The sequence below is a fragment of the Nanorana parkeri genome, unplaced genomic scaffold (assembly GCF_000935625.1).
Source record: "Nanorana parkeri isolate BGI_ZX_2015 unplaced genomic scaffold, ASM93562v1 scaffold105, whole genome shotgun sequence".
Lineage (NCBI taxonomy): Eukaryota > Metazoa > Chordata > Amphibia > Anura > Dicroglossidae > Nanorana > Nanorana parkeri.
The window spans coordinates 1,668,220-1,683,710 of record NW_017306373.1 but is presented as its reverse complement, the minus strand read 5'-3'; the positions used below and the strand labels follow the sequence as shown (position 1 = coordinate 1,683,710).

Below are 15,491 nucleotides of genomic sequence, written 5' to 3'. Positions count from 1 at the left end.
GCCCCCTTATTGTTGGCTCTTAGACGAGCACTCTTCACCGCCACTCGCCTTATTGTACGTAAATGGATCTCTCCATCCCCTCCTAGAATCTCTGACTGGATGGTGGAACTGGATAGAATTATAGAATATGAACGTGTTACCTACCAATCTAGGGGTTCAGAACACCGTTTTTATTCAATTTTGTCTAACTGGTTGTCTTTCCGCCCCGCTGTGTTGTCTACTTGATTCCCCTCATGCACGCTGCTGGCTATAGATACACCCATCTTTCACAGTGGCGGTACTTCCCTAGTAGACTGTATACGTCAGGTGGCCCATCAGTACCCAGATATTCTTCGCGCTATACCTGGCTCAGTGAGAAATAGTAAGGAACGAAGTGATAGACATATCCCTGTGGTAGGGGTTCGATACTGTTAAGCTTTTAAAAAATCTTCTATGTGCAATTTTATTTTTCGTTTATTTTTAATTTTTTTTTTTTTCTTCTCTTTATGGTTTTCTTTTTTTATTATTCTTTATATTATCCTTTACCGATATGTATGTTTGTTTGATTTCCATGCTTATATCTGCAGTGATATCGGACTGTAAGACCTTGTTTCCTTCCTGCACTATTTCATGGATGTATAAAACTGTAAATGTCAATAAATACTATCTGATTTAAAAAAAAAGAAACATACTTCTTGAAGAAGGGGGAAATACATCATAAATTGAAAGGAACACAGAACACGTGGTGTAATAACCAAAATGCTCACAAGATGGCAGTATATTACACAGCTACTTATGCCAATGAACAAATGGCTTAAGGAAAATAAACTATATAAATTCTCACTTCACAGTAATATGAATATTAACCATGGCTATGCATTGTGTCATATTTATACAACTGTGTAACAGCACACTAGGTCCACAATTAGACTTACAGTGGCATGGCATTATATGTATCTCATTATATGTATCATTATATGTATCTTATATGTATCTATATGTATTATATGCACAAAACCAGAATAAGTGCAATCCAAAAATGTATTGAAATAATCCGAAAAGGTAAATCCAAGAGAACAATAAACAGCGTTGTACATCACCATGAACATCTCCCACACCACACCAATGCCTCTCACACATTTTACCACCTGGGCTTAATCATAGACCTCTATGACCTCTATGATTAAGCCCAGGTGGTGAAACGCATGAGATGATGTTGGCGTGGTGTGGGAGATGTTCATGGTGATGTACACGCTGTTCATTGTTCTCTTAGATTTACCTTTTTGGAACCTGTTTGGATTATTTCAATAAGTTTTTGGATTGCACGTATTCTGGTTTTGTGTGGCTGATCTTTTGAAGATTTGTTTGAACAAGTGGGAAGCACACTATAGCCTGCACCCAGAATATGGACTGACTACAGCAGAACTTAGAATGGAGCTTTTATGGCATTACATGTGTTTGACAAGTGGTGTCAAAAGGCTCCCTCCTGGTTAGGTACAGTTTTCTTCAGTTTGACATACATGGGCTCTGTTTTACCTCTAGGGATCTAGTTCTTTTTGTCCAAAACATCCACCTGCACATTTGCTGGAAATCCTTTTTCTACACCACATGACTAAATTACATTGTACATTTTACTTCTTCCCTCTGTTAGATGACCTGGTGTTTTTCTTTGACCTTTAGTTTTAACAAAAGCAAAAGTCTTGGTAGCCACAAACCTTCAAAGCACTTATGAGATGATCATTTTTTAGACTCTGCATGTTACCTTCACAACTCAGAGTTGTAGAGTTATAGCAACTTCTAGATTGCGTTCCAGTGAGTGATGGGAGTCAAAGGTAGATGATAGTCTATATGGGTAGGTTTCCAGTAGACCTTAATGTCCAAGTTCTCACAAAATCTCAGAAAACATTGTCACTTATGCAGAGCATTCTGAGATGCATGATGTCACTCTCTCCTAGGCAAAGAATAAGGACGGGGGATAGTAAAAAACAAAACTGATATGAGATTATGTAGGATGGAAAGGGTTAGGAAGAAATTAGAACAAGTAAAAAGTTGGTGAAAGGTTCACTTTAATGTGTAATACTGTCCAAATATATATTGAGGTTATACTGTATGTGACAAAGTTAATGCTGCTGTCAATTGGTCATAGACGGGTTTCTTCCTTGTGTATTTGCAATAGTTCTTACTCGCATGGTATAGCTTCCCCTAGGTAAAGGCAGCGGTGAAATATCGAGTTAATGGCTTTTTTTAATGACTTTTAGCTTTTAAGTGTTAGTATCACTGAGCAGAATGGTCACTTTACAATAATAATCCAATCAATTGAATACAACAGTGCATTCCCCCTTGTCCGCTGGCAGGAGGGCTATGCTAATATCTGCACTAAGTGAGGTAACAGCCCTCCTTTCTAGTAGAGTCAAGTTAAGAGGAGGTGCTGGCTAGGGACTCTCAATTAGAGTAGTTCAGCCTTATCACCCAGTATAAGGTTGATGGAGGATGTTTTACCAAGCATTTAATGTTTATTACATTTCTTAAAGTGCATCTAAACCCAAAAACAATTTTTTTTATATATATTTAGGTTGATCAATCCTTAGATGCAGTGACTATAGTTTTCTTTTGAATTTTGTTTACCTGGTAATCCAGCAAATATTAAACTTCTTGTACAATGGTGGCTATGCTTACTCACTGGCAATCCTGCAAATATTACACTTCCTGTACTAGGGTGGCTATGCTTTCTCACTGGTAATCCTGCAAATATTACACTTCTTGTACTATGGTGGCTACGCTTACTCACTGGCAATCCTCACTGAACCGTAGCTATGGAGAGAACAATGCTTGTCACTCAAGATGGGCCACAAGAAGTGACACAGCATTTCTGGAAAGATCATTAGGTATTTTATGTGCTAACGTTTACTTAACCAAAGCAGCCACCACATGTCAGGAATGGTTAGCTACAATATACTACATTTTTGTTTTTTTGTTTAACTATCCTTAAAAGTCCAACTCAAGAGAAACTTTGAATGCTTTATTGCTGGATAGACTTGGGAAGACTAAATACTTCCTTCAAGTTTTCATTCCTACACCCTGTTAGGGAGAGTTCACCTCACCTAATGTCTCTGTGATCGCCTTTGATGGCAGGACAAGAAATGTAAGGAGTGGTTGTCACTGGCGCAGGTCACTTTGGGTTACAAGTGGGGCGGCAGGCCAAGCAGCATGGCCGCTCTGCTGCACAGTTTTTGTAGTGTGCCTGCAGCTCCCATTCTGGCGAGAGCGTCCTTGGTTACTGTGAGCTGGGCAAGGAGATGTGTAAGGGCCATACAACTCCCTGGCCAGCACTTAGCAACCTGGGATGCTCTGGCCGGATCCTGCCCAGCTTCTGGCAAGCAGTGATGTCAGTGAGCTGAACGGGACGCTGACCAGAACCAGAGCCAGAGCTGCATTAGAGTACTGCAAGCACCCCTACTCCCCCTGCCCGCCTCAGGGGGTGAAAAGGCAAGGGACACCCCTGGCTAAACCCTTGAATTTACATAGACATACCTGTGTCATAAAGATATGTTCATCTCTCATACAGATACCTAGAGTCGTCACTGACAGCAGGGTTTATTATTTGTGCCACAAAATCTGTTGCACTATTAAAATACAATGGTAAGGTTCTTTCAAACCTCAGGCTGGATTTTATAAATCATATCACTGAAGTTTATTGAATGTTTACTACATTCTTTGCAGTCAGTTCTTTAGCCATCTGGATTAAGACACACAACTACAGTTAGTTGTGCAGAATCAGAATCAGCTATAACAAGATGCTTTAAGAACGACAATGGTTCACTAAAAGATGCACCAAAGCTTTCATAGTCATAGTTTCTGAAATAAGGATTCACCTTGAAATTACAAGCCAGTTTCATTTGACTTGTAGAATTAAGATTTATTCATCTTAAAAAAGTTAACCACTTTGATAAAAAGTATTACTGCAAAAATTACAAGTAGGATAAAACACACAATACAGTGCCATAAAAGGAAATCATAGATACGTTTTTTTTGACTCTAACTGAAGATTCTTTTTTTTTTTTTTTTAAGTTAGAGCACATATAAAGTGCTAGCTTAGCAATTAGTAGCAAAGTGAGTATGTCCCAAGGGTGTGTTTAGTTGACAGCAACACAAAAGATAAAAAAGGCGCTAATGTTTTGGTTGCACCTCATAACTTTAATGTAACGTGTTGTCTTAAATTTTGCTTTAAGCAGTATTTAAACATGAAGAAATAAAAGACTCCTTGAAAGCTATACGGTCTTTTAGCAATTACAAGTCCTTGGAGTATTAATTATGTAAAATAAATACTATTGTACAGCAATACATTAAAGAAGCCGGTAGAATTTATATTCAAGCCACGTCAAAGACTGACTTATTTTAATAGCAAATTATTTTGCTCTCTCATTTTTAGTTATTATGTAGTATACATTAGGAGTGTATTCATGACTGTTGGTCCTTTTCAATATTTTCGACAGGTACATCAACTGTAACAATTGTTCAGTGACATTAAAATGTATCTATTTAAGGCCCATTGTAAAGTACACAATTTTCACTCATTTAATCTACATAGAAGAAAGCAGGACAGCATTTATGCTGTAGTAAATCATGTTGGGGTATCCGCTGGCTATGGAGGATGCATTAGTAACCAATATAAAATGAGTCCAGAGTCAATAAAAAGGATGATTGCGACAAAGGACAGCAAAGTGAAAAGGCTCTATTTACGCTAATCATTACAGTTGTACCTGCAACATTCTCTAGACCAAAGGGTAGATGAGTGATAGCTAAAGATAGGTGATCTAATTAGCATAAGTCAGAGTTTTTGGAGGTTTGGGATGCTTCACTTGAAGTACAGTAGTTGGTAATGGATATCGACTAATACACACCACTGTGAATTGCGCCAATTACTTCTATTTGTGTGTTCTTTCTTTTTTCAAGAAAGAATTGTATGATTATCTGTCTCTGGTATTTATCATATTAGTTGTGCTATATGTCTTTCACCTATGGGTCTACATTTGTTTTAATTGGGTAATTATTCCCAAAAATGACATGTGTTGAAGTGAACCTGTGAACTATGTGTTAGCCTGCTGGCAAGATAAATGTTCCTAGATTTGATATACTGTATTTGGTTTTTCAGGGATATCATCTTCCTAATGTATATTTTTTGTATATTTTATGAGAAGTTTCTATCACCTACCATGAGTTAATGGAAACCAATTATGTTTTTTTACCATACTGAAAACTGTATAAACGCTGTCATTCAGATTGTGTGTCTCCAGATTGATGATGTAACACCTAAGGGCTTATTATAATGGTCTGTATCACTCTCAGTCACTGACTGTAAAAAAAAATAGCTGATTTTATTTTGATTAGTTTGGACCTGTCCAGTAGATTATTATGAACACCCCATCAGTACTTCGTTGGGCCACGAAATAACTCCACAAGAAGACTTCGTTGGGCCGCCTCGTGACTCCACGAGATGTTGAAAGGTGATGCGAGGAATCTGACACTGCACTGCTGCCCTTCTGTTGTCTTGTACCAGTCTTGCCACTCTCCATTCTGCCCTAACTTTGACTAGTCGCTGAAGGCCACAATTCGCCTACAAACGTCAAGTGGTCATAATAAACTGGCCACTCAGTGTATGTGTATATATATATCTCCTCTCAGTCCCCGAATGCAGGAAGTGATGTGTATTACATCACTTCCTGCATTCAGTGTCACTCTCCCAGCTACAGAAGCTGATGAAGCCGATCTCTGCTTCATCAGCTTCTGTGGGGGTCCCTTGGTGACATTAGGGGTCTTGGAGACCCCTGATGTCTCCATAAAGAGGACCTGTCATGTAAATTGGCTATCACATAGGGGGCTTCTTAGCCCCCTATATAATAGCAATAAAGCTGTGTGTAAAAAAAAAAAAGTAATACTAAAATTAAAGAATCATAAAAAAAATAAAGCATAAAAAAATTAAAAAAGAAAACATTTTTTGAAGTCCCCGCCCCCACATACACACGCAGATATGAGTCGGGTGCGCCTACATGCGAAAACGACGATTGCGCTTATTGTGCCGCACATGTTAAATATCGCCGCAAATGTCGGAGTGAGAGCAATAATATTAGAGCCACTAATCACTGATAATACTAAACTGATGAGCAGTAAAAGTGTTTTAATCGTTGCCTATTGGCGTTTTTCGCGATTTTGCGGGTGCACGCAATTTTAAGGCTTGACATGTTTGGTATCTATTTACCCGACGTGACACCGAATTTTATGTTTTAGTAAAAATATGGGTAAGAATAATAAATTTATAACATAACGTAGGGAAACGTTTTTTTTTTTTTTTTACATTTATGGTACTTTTTTCATTATATAGTAAAAAAAAAATAACATCCCCCTAAGTGGTGATTATATACCTCCAAAAGAAAGCTCGATCTGTCCCCAAAATTTTTTAACATAAATTGCAAGGCTATAGTCTGGTCATGCTGACTGGTGAAATTTTTGACTGACTGGTGAGCAGTTCCAGGACACAAGTACGTTTACCAGGAAAGAGCTGGCTTTACAATTCTTTCCAGGTTTTCTGGTATCCTGGAACTGGGAGATTTCTAAGAGAATTGGGAGGGATGAAATCTCCATTCCTGGGTCCGGACTTTAGTGGTGACCAGCACCGAGTGGTTGTGCACCTGTGCACAGCCCTTATGAAGAGAATGCTGGTTAATGTTCAGGGTTCCAGCTGGAAGACAAGGGAGGTGTCTGTCCAGGAGTCAGGAGGACTCCATCCTGTAACCAGTCTGTGTGGCACGTCAGCTGAATACAGCCCGTGTGGGAGAGGTTTTTTTTGTGATAACCTGAAGTCGGTGAGACTTGGAAAATCATTATTTTACTGTACTTTGTTTGAAGACCCCTGCGAGGGAAACACCTGTGTGGACTTTTATGCTTGAAGTAATAAAAGTGGGCAAAGAAGCCCTTAAAAAGACATGGTAAGCGAGTGGACTCCGTCCTTAATGTACTACCATTGGAAGCTAAATCTCACAATATACACTGTATATACTGTATATTTTTTAATATTATATTACAGGTATTTTATATAGTGCCGACAATTTACGCAGCGCTTTTACATCAGTACATTCACATCAGTCCCTGCCCTCATGGAGCTTACAATCTAAGGTCCCTATATCCCATGCATACATACAGGGCCGATTTAGACAGGAGCCAATTTACCTTCCAGCATGTCTCTGGAGTGTGGGAGGAAACCGGAGCACCAGGAGGAAACGCACGCAAGCACAGGTTGTTCATTACAGTGTTTTAGGGTTCCATATTATTGTGTACCCACCTTGTTTCTCACAGTGGATAGACCCCACAGCTTGTTCTTGACTCAGGTAAAGCTGACATTTGATTGCAGCACATCATCACATATTATTGAGGTTCAGTTCAGTGCACCAAATCACCACATCCTCAGTTTTCTTGTTGCCATAGCTGCTAATAAAGTTAGACAATCCACTGTATTCATCATATCTGAGAGGCTTAATTGGAGAGAGAGAGGGGTTCTTCATGTGCAAATAGTAGGTGGCGTGAAAGTTCTGCATCAGGAGGAAAAAGCAATGGTTTAGCCCCACTTTTGAGAGGCACAGCAAATCTGCATTTTTTTCTGGCAGTGAGAGTGGTATACAGCCAGAGCACATACTGTAACTGAAGTCCTGGAGTGGATAACCATACCTTGTCCATCCTCCTTCTCATACTCAGGTCAATGCATTTACATTATTTACATTAGCAGCTGCAAATGTGCCCTCTTCTTCCTCCTTCTCTACAGCTAATCCCACTGTTGCACCCCATACTGACATGAAAGAGTCTGCTGAATAATTTCGGCAGCACACCATCAGTAACTTGATGCAGGATGATGCCCAAGAATTCTTGTTATCAGATGTAAAGGAAGAGAGTGACAGAAGCATAGATGGAGAGAACAACAGGCAGGGAGAAGCAATTGTCGTTAAGGTCCCTGCAGCTGCATCATCCTGCAAAGTGCGCTTGAGCAATGACTAGGGTGAGGATCATGAGGTAGTAAACAATACCTGGGTGCCAGAGACTGCAGAGGAGGAAAATGAGACAGAAGCAGGCATCTTCAAGGCAGGAATTTATCCAGGTCCGGGGGCATCTTGCAGAGGAGTAGAGGGAGCAGCCATGCTCTTCCACCAGGTGGCACTATCCCACAGATGCAGGCCACTGCTATCCTCAGGGCTGCTCCACATAGCTCATCAGTCCGTGCCTTTTTTAACACATCTGCTCCTGACAACTATGTAGTGGCTTGATGCCATTGCCTGCAGTGTATCAAGTGTGGTACTGTATATGTACCGGTAGTTTGGGCACCACTTGCAAGAGAAAACTCTTCACCAAAAATCTCAGTGGAAGCAGCAAATTATGTTACCGGTTGGCATCCAAAGGCCTCAATTCCTCTTTTTGCTGCTACCTTTGAACCTCTCCCCCTACCCCACAAGAATCTCTGTCTGCAACATCTGAGACCTCAAGAGATAGGTATGGAAGTCTGACAAGAGGTTTGAGAGACTTACTTTGCAACGCATAAAGTGGGGAAGAAGGTCAGCATGGGACCATGAAGAGTAAGGCAAAGTGTAGGCATGAACCTCCCTATAAGTCTCCAAACCTCACCCCATCCTCTCCAGCAGCATCCTTAACCAGGCGGGTGTTTCTTTTGCACCTTATAGAGTGCAAGAAAAAATGGCTAATCAATTACCCCCAGTCCAATGCCAGCTTGGAAAAATTTGCTTTGTTTACAGCTCCCATTCCAGATGGTGGGGTCTGTTCTCTGTTCAACTTTGTGGTCTGTGCTATTCCACAGTTGCAGGTACTCAGCCACCATTTTTTCACCCAGAGGTCAATCTCTGGCCTCCACCAGCATTTACAAGGTAATGGCTCCATGTCGCTATCCCATGTGTTCAGCACACTCCAATGTGCCTCTGATCCTCTAGTCACTGAATAGAAGAGCAGAGGTGGTAGTAGCTGCCTCAGCAATGCTTTTAAAGGAGAACTATGAGATAAGTGATTTCCACTCACCTCATAGTTCTAGCCGACCTGTGACAATGAGACTGTCACAGGTCGGCTCAGTAGATCGGGTGGTGAGCAAAAACATACCGGGTTCGCTCACCTCTCGATCCTGTCACGGCTCTCTGCCGTGACAGGGAGAGGGGCTGGATTCCCCTCTCCCCGCTCCGATCTGCCAGCGCTGACTGGCGGAACGGACGGGGGAGGGGGCTGGTACAGCTTGCTCTGCCTCTAGATAGGCAGAGCCAGCTGTCACTCACGCAGCTGGGCGGATCTCGACATCGATGTCGGGATCCGCTCCGGCTGTGGCGTCTCAGTATACCACGAGCTGTAGCTTGCGGTATACTGAGCTTAGGGTAACGGGAGGACGCTAGTTTGTGTTCTCCCGTTACCCTAAGGAGAACTATGGGGAAAAACACTGACCCCATAGTTCTCCTTTAAAGTGACATTAAACCCTCAGATTTTTTAACATAAAACAATACTGTAATGTGTGCCTTACTGTAATCCATGGTTGTTTCCCTTCTCTTTGCTGCTCTTCCTTTTAAATCTGTATCTGTTCTCATGCTCTGCAGAACTTCCGTTTTGCAGCAGACTGCCTTGTCTCAGGAATGGATACACGGTGTCTGTCTATAGGTTTGTATAGGCTTGTAATCTGAGCCAGCACTACAGGAAGAGGCCCTGAGCTGAAAAGGGAAGTTCTACCCAAGCATGAGAAGACATGAGGATTTAAAAGGAAGAGCAGCAAAGAGAAGGGAAACAACCATGGATTACAGTAAGGCGCACATTACAGTATTGGTTTATGTTAAAAAATCTGAGGGTTTAATGTCACTTTAAGTTGTTTTTCAAATTGCAGCAGGCAGGCCTGACTGCTGTTAGCAGTCACAGGCAGTGCCTAAACCATTTGATCTAGGGTGAACTGGGGTCTAGCTGGACTACTGGCCAGAGCTTGCCAAGTATGCAATTGAGCTGTCAGCGTGAGTGCTGTCAGAAAGGGCATACAGTGCAAAGGGCAGTTTTATGACAGAGAAATGCCTGTCCCATGACACATATGACTGACTCACAATTGAATACCTCACAGCATTAACATACCCTGCCACTGCTGCTGGCCTGCCATCATTATCATTTCCTGCCACCATTGCCAGCTTACTGTACTGCTGCTAGCCAACACCATAACCCTCTCCTGCCACAGCTTCTGGCCTGCTTCCATTACTATGTCCTGCCATTATGCCCTGCTGCTGGCCTGCCACTATTACCTCTTCTTTCCATCACTGATAGCCTGCCACAATGACTATCTCATATCATCATTATCTGATCCTTCTCCTGCTGTATTCCTGTCATTATTACCATCTCATGCTGCCTCTACAGCCTATTTTGCTGCTCTGGCATTATAAAGATGCCACACATATATTTTCTGATTTCTGTTTTTTTCTTCAGGGTCAATGCTGCATTGCTCCTCAAACTTTCAAATATTCTGGTGATCCGTCTCTGTCAAGGTGCCACAAAGCATGTCTCCACAGCTAGGCCTCGTCTGCAAATTTTGTAATTTTTTTCTGCAGGATCAATTCTTTATTATGCCTCAATGTTTCTACTGTATTCTGTTGATCAGGCACTGTCAAGGTGCTATTCATAATGTTTCCACAGCTGGCTCACAGCTTCACAATTTAAAGTGGCCTCAACCCATTAAACTGCAGCCTAGTAAATGTGCTTACATATCAGTAAAGTATTCTGCTGACTTGGCTCAGAGAAATAATGCACTACATAATCATAATGTAAATTTATTTCATTGAAATCTGCCGGGTGTCTCGCCTGTTAAAAATGCGGCCAAGTAAATTTTTGTAAATATTGTATATGAAGTAAATTCAATAGTTGTCTGTTTTTTCTACCAAAATACTTAAACACTGTCTATGGAGTCAAAGCTACTACAAAGCTAAGTCAATGTGCGCAATATTCCATGCTGTTTTATTGTAGATATTTGGCCTGAATGGCTGTATGTGGTATTCTGTTTTTAAAATGCAGTCTACCCCAACTACTGCAATGCTGTATGTGAAGCCTATACAATATTTCTTCCTTTTTTGTGACATATACTTAAATGTGGATTTTTGGGTTTAAAAGTTGCATGTTGTGTGTTATTTTAAAAATCTGGCATACTCCAAGTGTTTCAACACTGATTAGGGAGCGTTTAGAATATTTATAGCTGTTGCCTCTAAAATAACACACTCTAGTTTTTCTTTTTTCTTTTTTTGAAGTGTGAACCTCCTGATAGCTTTAAGACTGGTTGTGGATTCTCCTTGCAACACTTAATTCTGGCCTGTTACTGTTAGATAAAAAAATAAGACATGCAGCAAAAACTACATAAAAAAGCCTTTTATTCAAGTTGGAATGAGGTTGGGTTGTTGCTACTGTATTTAAGCCAAGCAATAATGTAAAATGAAATCTTTTATACATACAAAATATGGTATTTAATGCCAGAATGTGGTGTCAATGATGTTGTCTATAAGAATTGCACTGTTTTGTAACACTGCATACAGCAGAAAAGCATGTCATTTGAAGGATTGGTGTTTTTCCCATGTCGCCCTTAAAGTCCCACTGAACCTAATTTTTTAACTTTTTTTGCATTGGTCCAAGTCTCTCATGGCAGTGCCCAGCTCTCTATGCTCTTTGTTTGACAATTCCTTCCCTATTAACTCTGAAAATGGCCAGGATTGGTTTTTAAGATAGGATTATGGATTAGTGATAGGACATATTTCACAATTTTGAAAATGTACAATGCGTTTGATGAACACACTATGAATTAAACCCAGGTACATTTGCTCATCACTAGTAATCGTATTGTATTAAACCGTTCAGTGAGATATGATAAAAAACTACTATAAAAGTATCTATTATAGTAGTTTTTTTTTTGTTTCACTACAATGATTTGACCACTCAAGTTTTTAAAATGGCATGGGGAGAGTAGCTATTTGTCACAGTATTTGTAATACTACACCAGCTCCTGCAGGTCCTGGCAGGGATTTAGGCTGGCACTGCTTGCTGTCTGTGACAATTGGCATCCAGCACTAAACCCAGATGCTAAATTGAAACGATCAGCTACTGGACTTTCGATGTTTCTACAGATTACTCCATAGGAACATGCCGTAGAAACTAATGTACAACTTATATTTCTACACAATATTTTCATCAGGAGTATAGTGAGCTCACAAGTGATTTCACAACACTTCATGTCAGTACAGAGACTCTGGCAGAGCTGCTACAGCTCTTTACATCCATTAGCAGTAGAATGCTGCTATAGTGATCTATACCTGCCTGATTGTAGCCAGTAATATTACAAAAAAAATCTGTTAAGTCACCATCATGCTAATCTTTGCCTGACTTACTCTTATCCTAATCTTCCAATAATAATTTACACAAACCGTTTTTTTTCCTACTGTGTGCATCACAATATATAAAAGACACATTAATATGACTTGGTTGATTATATTTGGGGGTAAATATAAGCAGGGAGCAAATTACATAAGTGTTGCAATTAATTAGAAAATATACTTTTTTTAAAAAACTTTTTTTATTATTTATTCCTCATAAAAACCAGAGAAATTAAAATATATGGATCCAGATATGCTGTTGAATTCAAACACCATTTGTTCCTCAAACAATTATGTATAATATGTTAAGGTAAACTACTAAATCTAAAATATATAATGTGCCAAATTAAGACATCCCTGAGATGGAAAAAAATTTATGGGACTCAAGAGGATTTAGGGACTAAATTGGGGACTAAATTGGTTTATATAATATGAGTACTAAACTACATTGCAGTGTAACTACAAGATTTTTCTCAAATAACACTTCTAAGCTCAATTTCTATTTAAACTACTCACAATAAGCATTGCAATGTTTGGATGATGGGATTTTATGATACATTTTATTTAAGGTAATATGATTCACAGCATTCCTCCTAATACCTTACCCTTGTTGCATTTATTGCCGTTCTGATCCTTGCTAATTATAGACCTATTCACTCATGGCCACCTCTGCTAGTAACACCATTAGGGAGGAGACAAACACAAAAGGGTTAAGTTTGTGGGAGGTTCCCCCGAACTCCTCTGATGTTTGATCCTGAATATGAACCCCACTGAAGGAATCCAAATCTTTAAAATCAGTTCTGTCAATTCTTAAGGCTAATAGGCAAGGGATTGTCAAATAAAGAGCTGTCCACTGCCAGAAGGACATGTAGCAATGCAAAAAAAAATACTGTTTGGCTGGGAGCAGCTCATTCAATATTTTGAATATATTTACAGCAAAAAGTAACATTTACATAGAAAACAAATACCATTTGCTGCAAAAAGTCATTTCTATGCTAGCTTCTTCTGTTTGTAACCAAAGTCACTTTCAAGGCTAATAGGCAAGCTATTGTCAAACAAAGGGCAAAATAAAAAATGTACAATTCCTTTAAGCTATACTGTATGCTTCAGGGGTGCCCTAAACTTACCTCTGAAGTGATGCAGCTGCACAATGTACTTAAGCAAAACTGACATTTACAAAACAAAAAAAATACCATGTAATTTGTGGGTAATGTACATTTTGCAGCTGCATTACAAAGCAGCCAGGATTCCAATAATCTATCAGACTTTTATGGATGGACCCATTATAATAGAAAATCAACCCCCACCCAAAAAAAAAAATTTAGTGGGGACCATACCAAAATCTTATCTTTAAAGAGGGTCTGGTATAAATTTTAAAGCAGAACCTATCGTGGTTGCTAAAATGCCAGCCACTGCCAGCATCTTAGCAACCAACGACGCTGTGCAACCTGCACAGCAGGAAGCGTTCATTTATTGGGGGGTAGTAATACCACCGATAAATGAATTACTTCCTGAAGAAGGATGTTGAGGCTGGCAAACAGATCAAACAATTTGGCCAGTTCATGAACTCCAAATAGGGAAAGCGCTCAAAGCCATCCAGAGTTTTTCTGAAGTCAACCAAGTCACCTTGACCATCCTCAGTCTCTGCAATTGGACCAATGATTGGACATCCCAAAGCATCAAAATGTATCACCTATACAGAATATAGGTTGCACATACCATTTCCTTATGATAACCTACAACCTCACCATGTATAGTATGTTACAGAATCATATCTTATAACCTGTCTATTCTAAATCTGTTTTTATGCTAATCAAATCCCAGACCATCAAGTATCCACAAGTGTGGATTCAAGGTTGTTTATACCATTTCCTCAAAATATGCTAACCAGCATTCTCACCAGATATAAGCCATACTACAGCACACAGGCTCCCCATCTTCCCCCTCTTTTTTTTCTATGTGCATTTCTTAAGGTTTTTTTTTTCATGACCCTGAGAACCACATTTAGGACCTCACGACTGACTCCGCCCAGTGGCAATGACAGATCTGCATTTCCAGGTTAAACAATGACAACTGGGCGAAGGTGGCCGTGACGTCACTACAAAGAAAAAAAAAAACAGTGTTTAATACCATAATACCATCAGTTTAGTTTAGTCCTGCTGTAGGATAGTCCCGCTTATAACATTATACTCTTTCTGTTGTGTACTGTTGTGAAAACATTTGCCTGCTCTCTCTAGGTATAGGGATGCATATATATCACTTTCTTGGTGATGCCTCACCCTGAAAGTGTTTGCAAAATCTTTATATTTTACATAAAAGCATAATGCTAAGTTTTCTCAATGCTGCTTACACTTCTTTTGTAGTTGGTGCTTGGAAATTCTAATACACTATATTATACATATATATAAGAAAACAAGAAACAGGTATAAGATATCTGTCACATACTGTGTGTATATATATACACATACACACATACATACATACATACATACATATATACATATATATATATAGGGAGGGTGTTAGCTCGGCAGCAGGTTTGTGTGAGTCCCTAGATGAGTTCACGCCACAGAAATTAGGCTCAGCAAACAACGATCCCTTCAGGTGAAAACACACGTGCAGTTTATTTACACTATTTAAGGTTAAATTTGAGCCCAACAAACAAAACATGAAAAGAAATCCTTGCCTTTTAGCCACTTACTACACATACTGTTTCCCTCACTAACAGCTAGGTGCAACCTTGTATTGCCCCTAGCACCTATCTCCCTATTCAATAAACTGCCACACAGGCTGTGTCTCACCACACGAGTTTTGGTTTGTTTTCTTTGTCACCACACAGGTAGGTAGAAAGCTCCCTAGTCTACTAAGGCATAAAACTGGTTCCAGGGTGGAGCAAATCTCTGAGCAGTCTGGGAGTTGTTACAGATGACTAATGAGTCAGCTTACTTCAGCTGGGCTCATTATCTCTACCATTCCAGCATTACCCTCTAGTGGAAAAAGTCTGCATACAACCTGAGCCTGGGACACACATACTGTATATGCCATCCTGGATACACCCAGGCGATTTTACCTGCCTGCTGTCACAATATATATATA

At 39.8% G+C, this 15,491-nt stretch overlaps 1 long non-coding RNA gene across 1 annotated transcript in view; it reads left to right on the top strand.

Moving 5' to 3' along the window:
* The first annotated feature begins 7,180 nt into the window (after nucleotides 1-7,180).
* The window catches only part of LOC108784251, a 15,298-nt gene continuing 6,987 nt past the window's right edge, over nucleotides 7,181-15,491 (top strand). Inside the window, exons 1-2 of the long non-coding RNA XR_001941058.1 lie at nucleotides 7,181-7,269; nucleotides 14,910-14,914. This is a non-coding gene — a long non-coding RNA (uncharacterized LOC108784251). The remainder of the gene's footprint in view (nucleotides 7,270-14,909; nucleotides 14,915-15,491) is intronic.